Genomic DNA, 12,248 nt, shown 5'->3' on the forward strand with positions numbered 1-12,248 from the left:
AACTCATCAAAGCTTCGATATGCACATCACCATATCTCTACGTGAGCTCCAGCTGTCACTGTGACGATATCGAGGCGATTAACGATTTCTTGCCAAGGACGTTGGAGCATGTCTTCTGGAATGCTCTCAGTAGCCTCTAAAATGCGCTCCCGAAGATCAAGAAGGTCTCTGACTAGGGTGGCGTACACTTTATCCTTGACGTAGCCCCAGAGAAAAAAATCGTATTGGCGAATTTCACTCGTTTGGGTTTGTCATCCGGCTCCAGACGTTGCATTAACTGCACTTTGTATGCCTACAGTTTGAAACGTTTGTGGACAATTCGTTGCAATGTTGATTTTGGTACTTGAAGTTCCCGCGAAGCTCTTCTTAATGACTTCCGCGGGCTTCGCTCATACGCGGCTTGAATATCTGCAACCATTTCGTCGGATGTTCTACGACCGCCACCATGCTTCTTCAACACCGATCCTGTAGCTAAAAATGTATCGTGCCACTTCTTAATGCTTTTAGCAGTTGGAGCATCATGGTTAAACACTCGCCGATATTCCCTTTGTACTCTAACAATAGATTTAAACTCCGCATACCACAACACAGTTTGCGCTTTCATCTGCGGTGTCGCCATTTTGACAATCGATACAATCTACGAAAATAAACCGTCTGCGCACCATCTACCGATAGGATTAGAAACTTATTGAGTTTTCCTTTCATGTAAACGTTACCGTAAGGTTCTATCTTCAACCGTTCACCAGTCACATGCAATTGAAATTAGGGACATTCGAGCGGTCCACTCAGTATTATGAATCTGACTGAAATTTTCACGAAATATTTGCATGAAGTTACTGGTAGTTACATGTATGTATGTATTTACACTGCAAGTGGGCAAACAACCGGTGGCAGTGGTAACTTAATTACACACAATAAAAATAATACACAACACGATTAAAATACACAATACAAATAATACGCAATAATTACATTAATAATACATAAAATAACCTAATTAATTTTCTATTACAACCCACATATGTGTAGTCCCTACATAAGTTTCACATTGATACTGATAACCATTCACTTCACTCTCATCTCACGCACTGCACTGGCACTATGACACATTTCACTGACACTATAGAACACACTATAAATTACCACTGATCGAAACTAATCACTCCCATTGTAAACCATAACTTCACTGACTCACTACGCTTCACTGATACAACAGTTCAAATAAGACAAAAATTACACCCTTATTCATACTTATGAACAGAACTACATTAAACTGAATATTTGTAGCCTAAGACATCTTACAAGCCATTTTAAAATAAATTACAATTCAAACCAAGGGAATAACTCGTCAGGCTAAGTAAATACATGTCACCTTAAGTAATGTAACGTCTCTTTTTTTAATTTATACTTTATACACAACTTTTTAAGTTATTCTTGAATCTCCTTAAGGAAGACAGCCCTCAAAGACGCTGCAGGTAGGTCATTCCAATCATTTATAGTTCGATTTAAAAATGAGAATTTACCTACATCCGTTTTCTGTTTCCTGCACCTTCTTCTTCTTTTTCTTCTTCTTCTTTTTCTTCTTCTCCAAGCTTTAAGCCTTTTAAGGCTTGTTGCGGCTCCAAATTAGTTGCACTCATTGATTGATCCATCTTTTCTTAGGTCTACCGATGTTTCTCCTCCCTTTAGGTATATAATGCGTAATTTGTTTGGGATATCTATCTTCGCCCATTCTCTCTATGTGTTCCAGCTGCACTTCACCCAGTCTATTTAATCAATATTTGGACAACGTAATCCGACAGTGGAAACAGCGGCTAAGTAGTTTACATATATCAAACAACTACGATACAAATATCTTTATAATAACACTCTTATATGCGGATGATCAGGTCATAATATCGGATAATGAAGATACGATGGAGAGAGCCTTGTTTGAACTCCACAAAATAATACAGAATTATAATTTTGACATCTCCATAAGTAAAAGTAAGGCGATGGCATTTCAGGGACTTCAACCTATAAGATGTAAATTTGTGCTAAATAATAAATAAATTTAAGTTCCTGGGCTGCTCGTTATCATACATTAAAGAAGTAGATTCAGAAAACAAAATTGAAATTTTTCCGAGAATGTGTGGCACAATTAAGAGGACACTGAGGAACAAAGTCAGAAAAGACACAATGATAAAGTTCTATAAAACTATGGCAATCCCAGGAGCGCTATATGGCAGTGAGACATGGACAATGTCATCTAGAAATAAAAGTAGATTACAGGCAACAGAGATGAGGTTTCTGAGGTCAGTACTCGGTGTAATAAGAAGAGACAGACTTAGAAATGAAAATATAAGAAACCAATTACAAATTTATAATATAAATGAACAGATAGTAAATTATAGACAAAAATGGCTGTTTCCTACATTTGATTTTAAACTCATGATCGTTCCTTCTACAGTACGTTGACTTCTCTAACCGAGCCGTTATGTCTATCCATGCATCGTTATGTGTACCTATGCAGCCGTTATGGCTACCCATGCATCGTTATGTTTACCTATGCAGCCGTTATGCCTACCCATGCATCGTTATGTTTACCTATGCAGCCGTTATGGCTACCCATGCATCGTTATGTTTACCTATGCAGCCGTTATGCCTACCCATGCATCGTTATGTTTACCTATGCAGCCGTTATGGCTACCCATGCATCGTTATGTTTACCTATGCAGCCGTTATGCCTACCCATGCATCGTTATGTTTACCTATGCAGCCGTTATGGCTACCCATGCATCGTTATGTGTACCTATGCAGCCGTTATGCCTACCCATGCATCGTTATGTTTACCTATGCAGCCGTTATGTCTATCCATGCATCGTTATGTGTACCTATGCAGCCGTTATGGCTACCCATGCATCGTTATGTGTACCTATGCAGCCGTTATGCCTACCCATGCATCGTTATGTTTACCTATGCAGCCGTTATGTCTACCCATGCATCGTTATGTGTACCTATGCAGCCGTTATGCCTACCCATGCATCGTTATGTTTACCTATGCAGCCGTTATGTCTACCCATGCATCGTTATGTTTACCTATGCAGCCGTTATGTCTACCCATGCATCGTTATGTGTACCTATGCAGCCGTTATGTCTACCCATGCATCGTTATGTGTACCTATGCAGCCGTTATGTCTACCCATGCATCGTTATGTGTACCTATGCAGCCGTTATGCCTACCCATGCATCGTTATGTTTACCTATGCAGCCGTTATGTCTACCCATGCATCGTTATGTTTACCTATGCAGCCGTTATGTCTACCCATGCATCGTTATGTGTACCTATGCAGCCGTTATGTCTACCCATGCATCGTTATGTGTACCTATGCAGCCGTTATGTCTACCCATGCATCGTTATGTGTACCTATGCAGCCGTTATGTCTACCCATGCATCGTTATGTGTACCTATGCAGCCGTTATGTCTACCCATGCATCGTTATGTTTACCTATGCAGCCGTTATGCCTACCCATGCATCGTTATGTGTACCTATGCAGCCGTTATGCCTACCCATGCATCGTTATGTTTACCTATGAAGCCGTTATGCCTACCCATGCATCGTTATGTGTACCTATGCAGCCGTTATGTCTACCCATGCATCGTTATGTGTACCTATGCAGCCGTTATGTCTACCCATGCATCGTTATGTGTACCTATGCAGCCGTTATGTCTACCCATGCATCGTTATGTGTACCTATGCAGCCGTTATGCCTACCCATGCATCGTTATGTCTACCTATGCAGCCGTTATGTTTACCCATGCATCGTTATGTGTACCTATGCAGCCGTTATGTCTACCCATGCATCGTTATGTGTACCTATGCAGCCGTTATGTCTACCCATGCATCGTTGTTTACCTATGCAGCCGTTATGTCTACCCATGCATCGTTATGTTTACCTATGCAGCCGTTATGCCTACCCATGCATCGTTATGTTTACCTATGCAGCCGTTATGCCTACCCATGCATCGTTATGTTTACCTATGCAGCCGTTATGCCTACCCATGCATCGTTATGTCTACCTATGCAGCCGTTATGTTTACCCATGCATCGTTATGTGTACCTATGCAGCCGTTATGTCTACCCATGCATCGTTATGTGTACCTATGCAGCCGTTATGTCTACCCATGCATCGTTGTTTACCTATGCAGCCGTTATGTCTACCCATGCATCGTTATGTTTACCTATGCAGCCGTTATGCCTACCCATGCATCGTTATGTTTACCTATGCAGCCGTTATGCCTACCCATGCATCGTTATGTGTACCTATGCAGCCGTTATGTCTACCCATGCATCGTTATGTGTACCTATGCAGCCGTTATGTCTACCCATGCATCGTTGTTTACCTATGCAGCCGTTATGTCTACCCATGCATCGTTATGTTTACCTATGCAGCCGTTATGTCTACCCATGCATCGTTATGTGTACCTATGCAGCCGTTATGTTTACCCATGCATCGTTATGTGTACCTATGCAGCCGTTATGTCTACCCATGCATCGTTATGTTTACCTATGCAGCCGTTATGTCTACCCATGCATCGTTATGTTTACCTATGCAGCCGTTATGCCTACCCATGCATCGTTATGTGTACCTATGCAGCCGTTATGTCTACCCATGCATCGTTATGTGTACCTATGCAGCCGTTATGTCTACCCATGCATCGTTGTTTACCTATGCAGCCGTTATGCCTACCCATGCATCGTTATGTTTACCTATGCAGCCGTTATGTCTACCCATGCATCGTTGTTTACCTATGCAGCCGTTATGCCTACCCATGCATCGTTATGTGTACCTATGCAGCCGTTATGTCTACCCATGCATCGTTGTTTACCTATGCAGCCGTTATGTCTACCCATGCATCGTTATGTTTACCTATGCAGCCGTTATGTCTACCCATGCATCGTTATGTTTACCTATGCAGCCGTTATGCCTACCCATGCATACATGCAATGGAAGTTAATGTGCAATTTGAAATAAATTCTTTATAAATCTGTGTTTCAATTATCTGCAAACATTTCAAGGGAATAATGAAGGGTAGGAAGGTTTTTCTCAGATACTTCGATAAAAAGTGAAGTGGAAGATATATTAAACCGGATGGCGTTTAATGAGATTATAGGGACGGTATGCCGAGCGTTGCAGGAGGAGAAGTTGCAAACTCAATTTGCACGTAAGAGTGCGCAGACCAGTGTCAGATCGGATAATTCGCTAATAAATGAAATTATATGTGCATGTTAAATTTCCATTTTATAAGCACTGTTCTAAATACCTTTATCGCCACTGGACCCCGTCCAAGCTGTCAGCAAGCTGCCTTTAGTCCACCACAAGTAAGGACAGGAAATTCGATTACAGTCATGCGTAGGCCACTTGACTTGATACTTTCTCCAAAACGGCTCGTATATCAATTTCGCCGCGACAAAGGGTATAGAGACACTTTTATACGTTGTCATTACACGAACAGTAGGGAGAAATTTATATCATACAACAAATTTTCGCAATTTCCTGAAAAATTAGTCTTTTCATTTCTTGATATGGTGGGTTTTAAATTTAGAGACCCATGGCCTATTACCATGACTATTTTGTTTATTTGACGTCATTCCATTTTCGACCGATGAAGTGTAATGAAATTTTGAATTCCAACCAATACATCGCGATAATTTTTGCAGCTCGATTTATCACTATCAATTTATCGCATGGTCGTTCTTTTGTTTAGTCAGTGTCACCAACTGTTTCCCCGTAAATCGATGAGAATTATTCCATTGTCCTAAATAAATTGCGAAATCCTACTTCCATATATACATCTTCATCTTCTTATTCCATGTCTATCATATCCAAAGAAACTGACATGAAATTTTGAATTTCAACCAATCAGAGTTATACATCGCGATAATTTTTGCAGCTCGATTTATCATTATCAATTTATCGCATTGTCGTTCTTTTGTTTAGCCAGTGTCATCAACTGTTTCCCCGTAAATCGATGAGCATGAATCCATTGTCCTAAATAAAGTGCGAAATCCTACTTCCACATCTTCATCTTCTAATTCCATGTCCATCGTATCTAAAGAAACTGACATAAAATTTTGAATTTCAACCAATCAGAGTCATACATAGCGATAATTTTTGCAGCTCGATTTATCACTATCAATGTATCGCATGGTCGTTCTTTTGTTTAGTCAGTGTCGCCAACTGTTTCCACATAAATCGATGAGCATGAATCCATTGTAGTACATAAAGTGCGAAATCCTACTTCCACATCCATATCTTCATCTTCTAATTCCATGTCCATCATATCTAAAGAAACTAACATGAAATTTTGAATTTTAACCAATCAGAGTCATACATCGCGATAATTTTTGCAGCTCGATTTATCACTATCAATTTATCACATGGTCATTCTTTTGTTTAGTCAGTATCACCAAATGTTCCCCCGTAAATCGATGAGCATGAATCCATTGTCCTAAATAAAGTGCGAAATCCTACTTCCACATCCATATCTTCATCTTCTAATTCCATGTCCATCATATCTAAAGAAACTGACATGAAATTTTGAATTTCAACCAGTCAGAGTCATACATCGCGATAATATTTGCAGCTCGATTTATCACTATAAATTTATCGCATGGTCGTTCTTTTTCTGTTTAACCAGTGTCACCAACTGTTTCCCCGTAAATCGATGAGCATGAATCCATTGTCCTGAATAAAGTGCGAAATCCTACTTCCACATCTACATCTTCATCTTCTAATTCCATGTCCATAGTATCTAAAGAAAATGACACTCTTTCATAACAATTGTTCATAAGAAAGGTTGGAGAAAGCTAGGTTTGCAGTCAAAGATCTGCCCTTGGGTAGAACACTAAATGAAATTATTGAAATCTCGAAAATGAAGAAAAATTAGCAAAATTGTATTAAACCTTTTTTGTTTGAAATATCTCAAAGAAAAACCCTCTGAAATTAATGACATTGTTTACAGTTAATCATGTATATATTATATGTATATAATAGGGTGCACTGGAAGGAATGGAGAACGGGAGAAGAGTTCGTGGCAGAAGAAGATATCAGATGATAGACGACGTTAAAATATATAAATCATATGCGGAGACTAAGAGGAAGGCAGAAAATAGGAAAGATTGGAGAATGCTGGGTTTGCAGTGAAAGACCTACCATTGGGCAGAACACTATGTACTTATACAGGGACATCACTTTATTTTTACTAACATTTTTAACATTAACCTGGCTATACTCGGAAACACTGTTACCCCCCTTCCATTACAGGAGTTTGGAGTTGCTAGTGCAATATGTAAACAAATCATTTTACTAGCTATAGGAGGAGAGAAAAGTAGTGTATCCATTTATGTTACAGGGAAATATAGTATTACGATTTTCAGTTTGGTCATTACTTTACAGTATTTTATCAAAAAACAGCAGAATAGTAACAATTTTTTTCACAAACTCAAGTCTTCAGGTGGTTATATACATTATGTAATGTCTACTTTATTCAGCATATTACTAATCTAATTTATTGCTGAGAATTTTGTGAGCACTTCCGTAAGAAACCCTAATTTCTACAGCTAACTTCTTGATCGACTTATTAGGACCTCGCTGCATCCTTTCTTTAGCATCTTCTACAGCATCTTCTGTCACCTTTGTTGGCCATGTTACACTTTTTTTCCTTTCTGTATACTCTGTTGCTCTAAATGTATCTACCAGATTAATGACATTTCTACGAAAATATTCCGTAATGATATAATCAGGAAATTGTTAAAAAAAAGAAAAACTGTTGTTCACATTCGGTTATATTATAATTGCTACACACCATACATTTGTGAAAATAAACTTCAATAATATAAGCTCTTTCTTCTATAGAAAATGCAACATATTTCTGAAACACACTGTACTCTGTACTGTTTATTTCACTGCTAGCAGCAGCGGCCATAAGTTTGTGTGACTGATGTTAGCAAGGACATTAGTGAAAAGGGTGGGAGTCAAGTACATTTAGAAACGCAGGTACAATAAAAATTGAAGTAAAAATAAAATGATGTCTCTGTGTATATACTTTTAAAGGTGAAACCTAAAGTTTCGGGGCGTTACTTACGATAATGTTTCTGCTAATGAAACCATTTCTAATAAGGAAACAGTCACGTCTCAAGTGTAAGACACGTACTGCCACTCCAGCTATCCTCCGGAAGCTCGAGAGCAAGCCTCTTCTGTTACAAACACAGCATTATATACAAAAGAGATGATAAATTCAGGGACACTATCTGGCGCCCCAACACAACACTATGAGAGGAGGCCCGCAAGAAATTTACCCCAGCCAGAGCGATAATTCCCTGTTGGTGTGATGGGGCCGCAGAGTAAGATGTGATCCCCGTCATGGGCTTATCAACAACTTGGCGTAATCTCGTGCGAGACCACAAATTTCAGAATTGGGGCCACAAGGTACCTCGTATAACAGGAACTCTTTTAAAAACTTACTGGGGCGGATGGAATGTGCTCACTGTATCAGCAGACTGATCCGTTGCCATAACGGCGGCACAGGGCTCCATCTGGCGTCTCGCTGATTCGTTTAGTGTAAGCAATCTTCATCGGGGAGTTATCAAGACTTTCGCACTGGCTATTCGGAATTCCACTGCAAAATCTGAGACGCTTAGTTCTGCATTATGAACTCCCCCTTGGAATGACTTGTATTATCACCACGCATAAAACTACCCCACGCTATTGACAGCTTCTACCCCTCAGGATTGTTTTCAACTCACATACCAAGTTCCTTTTCCTCCTCCTTCATTTCATCCTTGTCTTCAACTTATTCGTCTTTTTTTATTTTCTTTACTTTGTTCCCAATGTTTTATCACGTATTTGTGCCCTTCCTATTCTTTTTCGTCGTCATTAAGGGGGGTTGATCATTATCGCATGCAAAAAATGGTAAAATAGCCTATTTTCAAACAGTCATAAATATAATACTATTTATCAGAGGTCTTTCATTTTTGTTAGCTATGTGTGTATACATATTAAGCTTTAAAGTGAAAAAGAATGGTTACTCTAGGGTAAATCTTTATCCTTAAATTAATTTTTTTAATTAAGCACAATTTTTTTTCATAAATTCACTACATGTCTGTGATTAGGTACACTCCATTCACTTATTATAGCACATATTGAATTGAAAATTTGACCACTTATTGCTAATAGATACTAAAACATACCCTACTAAAATTATTCATGTATCTGTAATATTATGGGTATAGGGCATTTAGCAATCATCACCGTCAATAAATTTAAAAAAAAATTGAAGATTAGTATAAGCCCTATGCCCATAATATTACAGATATTTTAATAATTTTAGTAGGGTATGTTTTAGTATCTGTTAGTAGTAAGTGGCCAAAATTTTAATTCAATGTGTGCTAGGATAAGTGAATAGAGGGTACCTAATCACAGGTATGTAGTGAATTTATATAAACATATGTTTAAATTCAAAAATTAATTTAAGGGTAAGATTTACACTAGATAAACCATTCTTCTTTCATTTTAAAGCTTAATGTATATACATATATCACTAAAAAAATGAAAGAGCTGTGATAAATAGTATTACATTTATGACTGCTTGAAGATAGGCTATTCTTACCATTACTTTGCATGCGATAACGTCCAATTCCCCTTAAATATCTTAGTCTTCTATCTCCTTCGCTTTGTCTTACAATTCTAGGCCATATTTTACACATTTTCTCAGTCTTCTAGAGCAGCCGTGGCGAGAACGTGACTCGCGAAACATTGTGGCTCGCAGTGATAGCCGTGCATTTCGCTTGCTTCTAACCTCCGCCAACCCCCACCCTCTCACTCATTGGAGTCAAACTCCGTTCCATTTGCATTTGTCTTTGACCTGCGAGTGGCATATGTCTCTCTCGAAACCATGTACGAAAGTTCCAAGTAGGATGGGAGGACGCATTTTTTTGCTGCCAATATGATGAGAATATTAAATGTATGATATGTTCACAAGTATTACGAGGAAAACGGTTGTATAACATAAAACGGCATTATACTACATGTTACTGATGAAACATTAAAAGGGTAAGTGTTATTGTTGTTGTTGTTATCATCATCATCATCATCATCATCATCATCATCATCATCATCTCTGTACGTCGACCTTTTTTCAGCAGATGTACGAATAATGCGGTTAGCTCTTCAATTTGAACTCACTGATTTACTATGTGATGTCAAATGAAAGCTAGATGTAAGGACTTGACAAATGTTGAACTTTCAAATCTTTGCCAAAAAATAAATATCCGAAGCTTCGTTCTTTCGCTTGCTCTGTTGAAGCCATGTTCGCTAAAACTTACGCTTGTGAAAAATTATTTTCAACAATTACAATAGTAAAAACCAAATTTAGATCACGACTGACAGACAAATACCTTCGTGATCAACTACGACTGACAGTAAGTGACATAATTCCTGATTTTGAAACTTAATCGCAGAGATATTCTGAAGACAGTTAATTTTAGGTTGTGATATTGTTCATTTATTTCTTCGTTACACGTACCAAACATTAGTTTGTAGAAAATTATATTTAAGTGTTGAAGTAAGGAAAATGAAAATCGGTTAATAAGTCAGACAGTTGCTTCACTTCCCCTTCGGGTGTCCGTCTCCCTCCATAGGTGCTATGCACGTTGCAGGTTACGCAGTGGCTCGCGCACGATTACATTTTCGCCACCGCTCTTCTAGAGTATCATAATTTTAAAGGGGGGGGGATAAAGATTTGAGTACTTAAAAATTGGTGAAACTTAATATTCTTTTTCTCAGCAATATATAGGCTGTTCTTTAACCTTAGGTATATGAAACAACGAATCAAAGTCAGGATAGGAGAAGAAACGTCAGAAAGAAGTGAAATAGGGAAAATAATATGTTCAAGGATGTTCTTTATCACTAGGGACCGGATTTTTATGTAATTACATATTATATTCCTTTCAACCTAACCGTATATAAGTAGTAAATCTTTGCGAATCTTGTAATTACCATTAATATATTAAAATCTGATGCTACAAATTTTTACATATTTACCCCACATTACATATTATGGCTTGGTATTACATAAATCTACATATTTAGGGGTTTTATTCATTTTTACTTCTCTAAATGGTAAAAAAAAAATTCTGCTGGGGAAGTTTACAATTTGAAATACACAGATTTAAAAAGCCTTTTTACCTACCCAAGAAAGGACATATTTTTTGACGAAACATAACGTCCTTTGTTCCAGGAAGTAATAGAGGCACTCACCCTATACCGCCTACTGTAAACATGAGTGAAGAAAAGGCAACCCTTTTCAGACAACTACCCGGTATTGTAAAAATCACTCAGAAAGTAGCGTTGCCTTCATGCGGTGGAATGGGACGAGGACAACATGATTTGTCTCGAACTATAATTGTTCTGCACGCGTCTAACAAGTCGTTCCCATGCAATTTGCAATCTTACACACCCTCGGAAAACGCGTGTCAAGTCTGACATGAGCGCAATAAAGTAGCCGACTTTTGAAAAGAAGCTGGAGTAAAGGAACAAACTGGAAAGATGTTGAAAGATTAAAATAAATAGCTTTTCAGGTTATTGCTCGATCTCTTTACTTTAAATTTAGCAGACCTATTCGGAAATGGGATTTTCCGAGCAATTAGAAAGTATAGTTGTCGGCTGGAATAATCATACACTTCTGAATGAGACAGGAATGTCACTTTTCAAACAACAGTTCGTAAATGCCTATAGTTTGAGGTTTTAGTAGGTACTTAGTTTCTTACAGGGAGCAGCTAAAATGCATATATCCCACATATCCTCTTATTTTCTCCTAATCCAGTAAAGGGAAACAGTGCTTGCAAGTGAGTTTATCTACTGCTTTTAACTAACTAAAATGGCCCCTGTATCTTCAACCCTAACGACAAAAATAAACTCATGGATTGCGCTGGACAAAGCTTTCACTACAGATAGGAAAATAGTAATGTGTCAAGTGTGCGGTAAAATCGTCGGGTGCTCTATGAAATCAAAACTGGAGAGTTTTACCTATCCTATACCTGCCAGATATTGATACTAGATATTTTCATGATTTTACATATTTTGGTACATATTCAGCTTATTTTTCTTACATAAATATGTACATATTTCACACCTTGATGTTACATAAAAATCCGGTCCCTATTTATCACCTACCCAGTTCACCATGTACTTAGAGGATTTAGTGA

This window comes from Periplaneta americana, chromosome 7, assembly GCF_040183065.1.
Source record: "Periplaneta americana isolate PAMFEO1 chromosome 7, P.americana_PAMFEO1_priV1, whole genome shotgun sequence".
NCBI lineage: Eukaryota > Metazoa > Arthropoda > Insecta > Blattodea > Blattidae > Periplaneta > Periplaneta americana.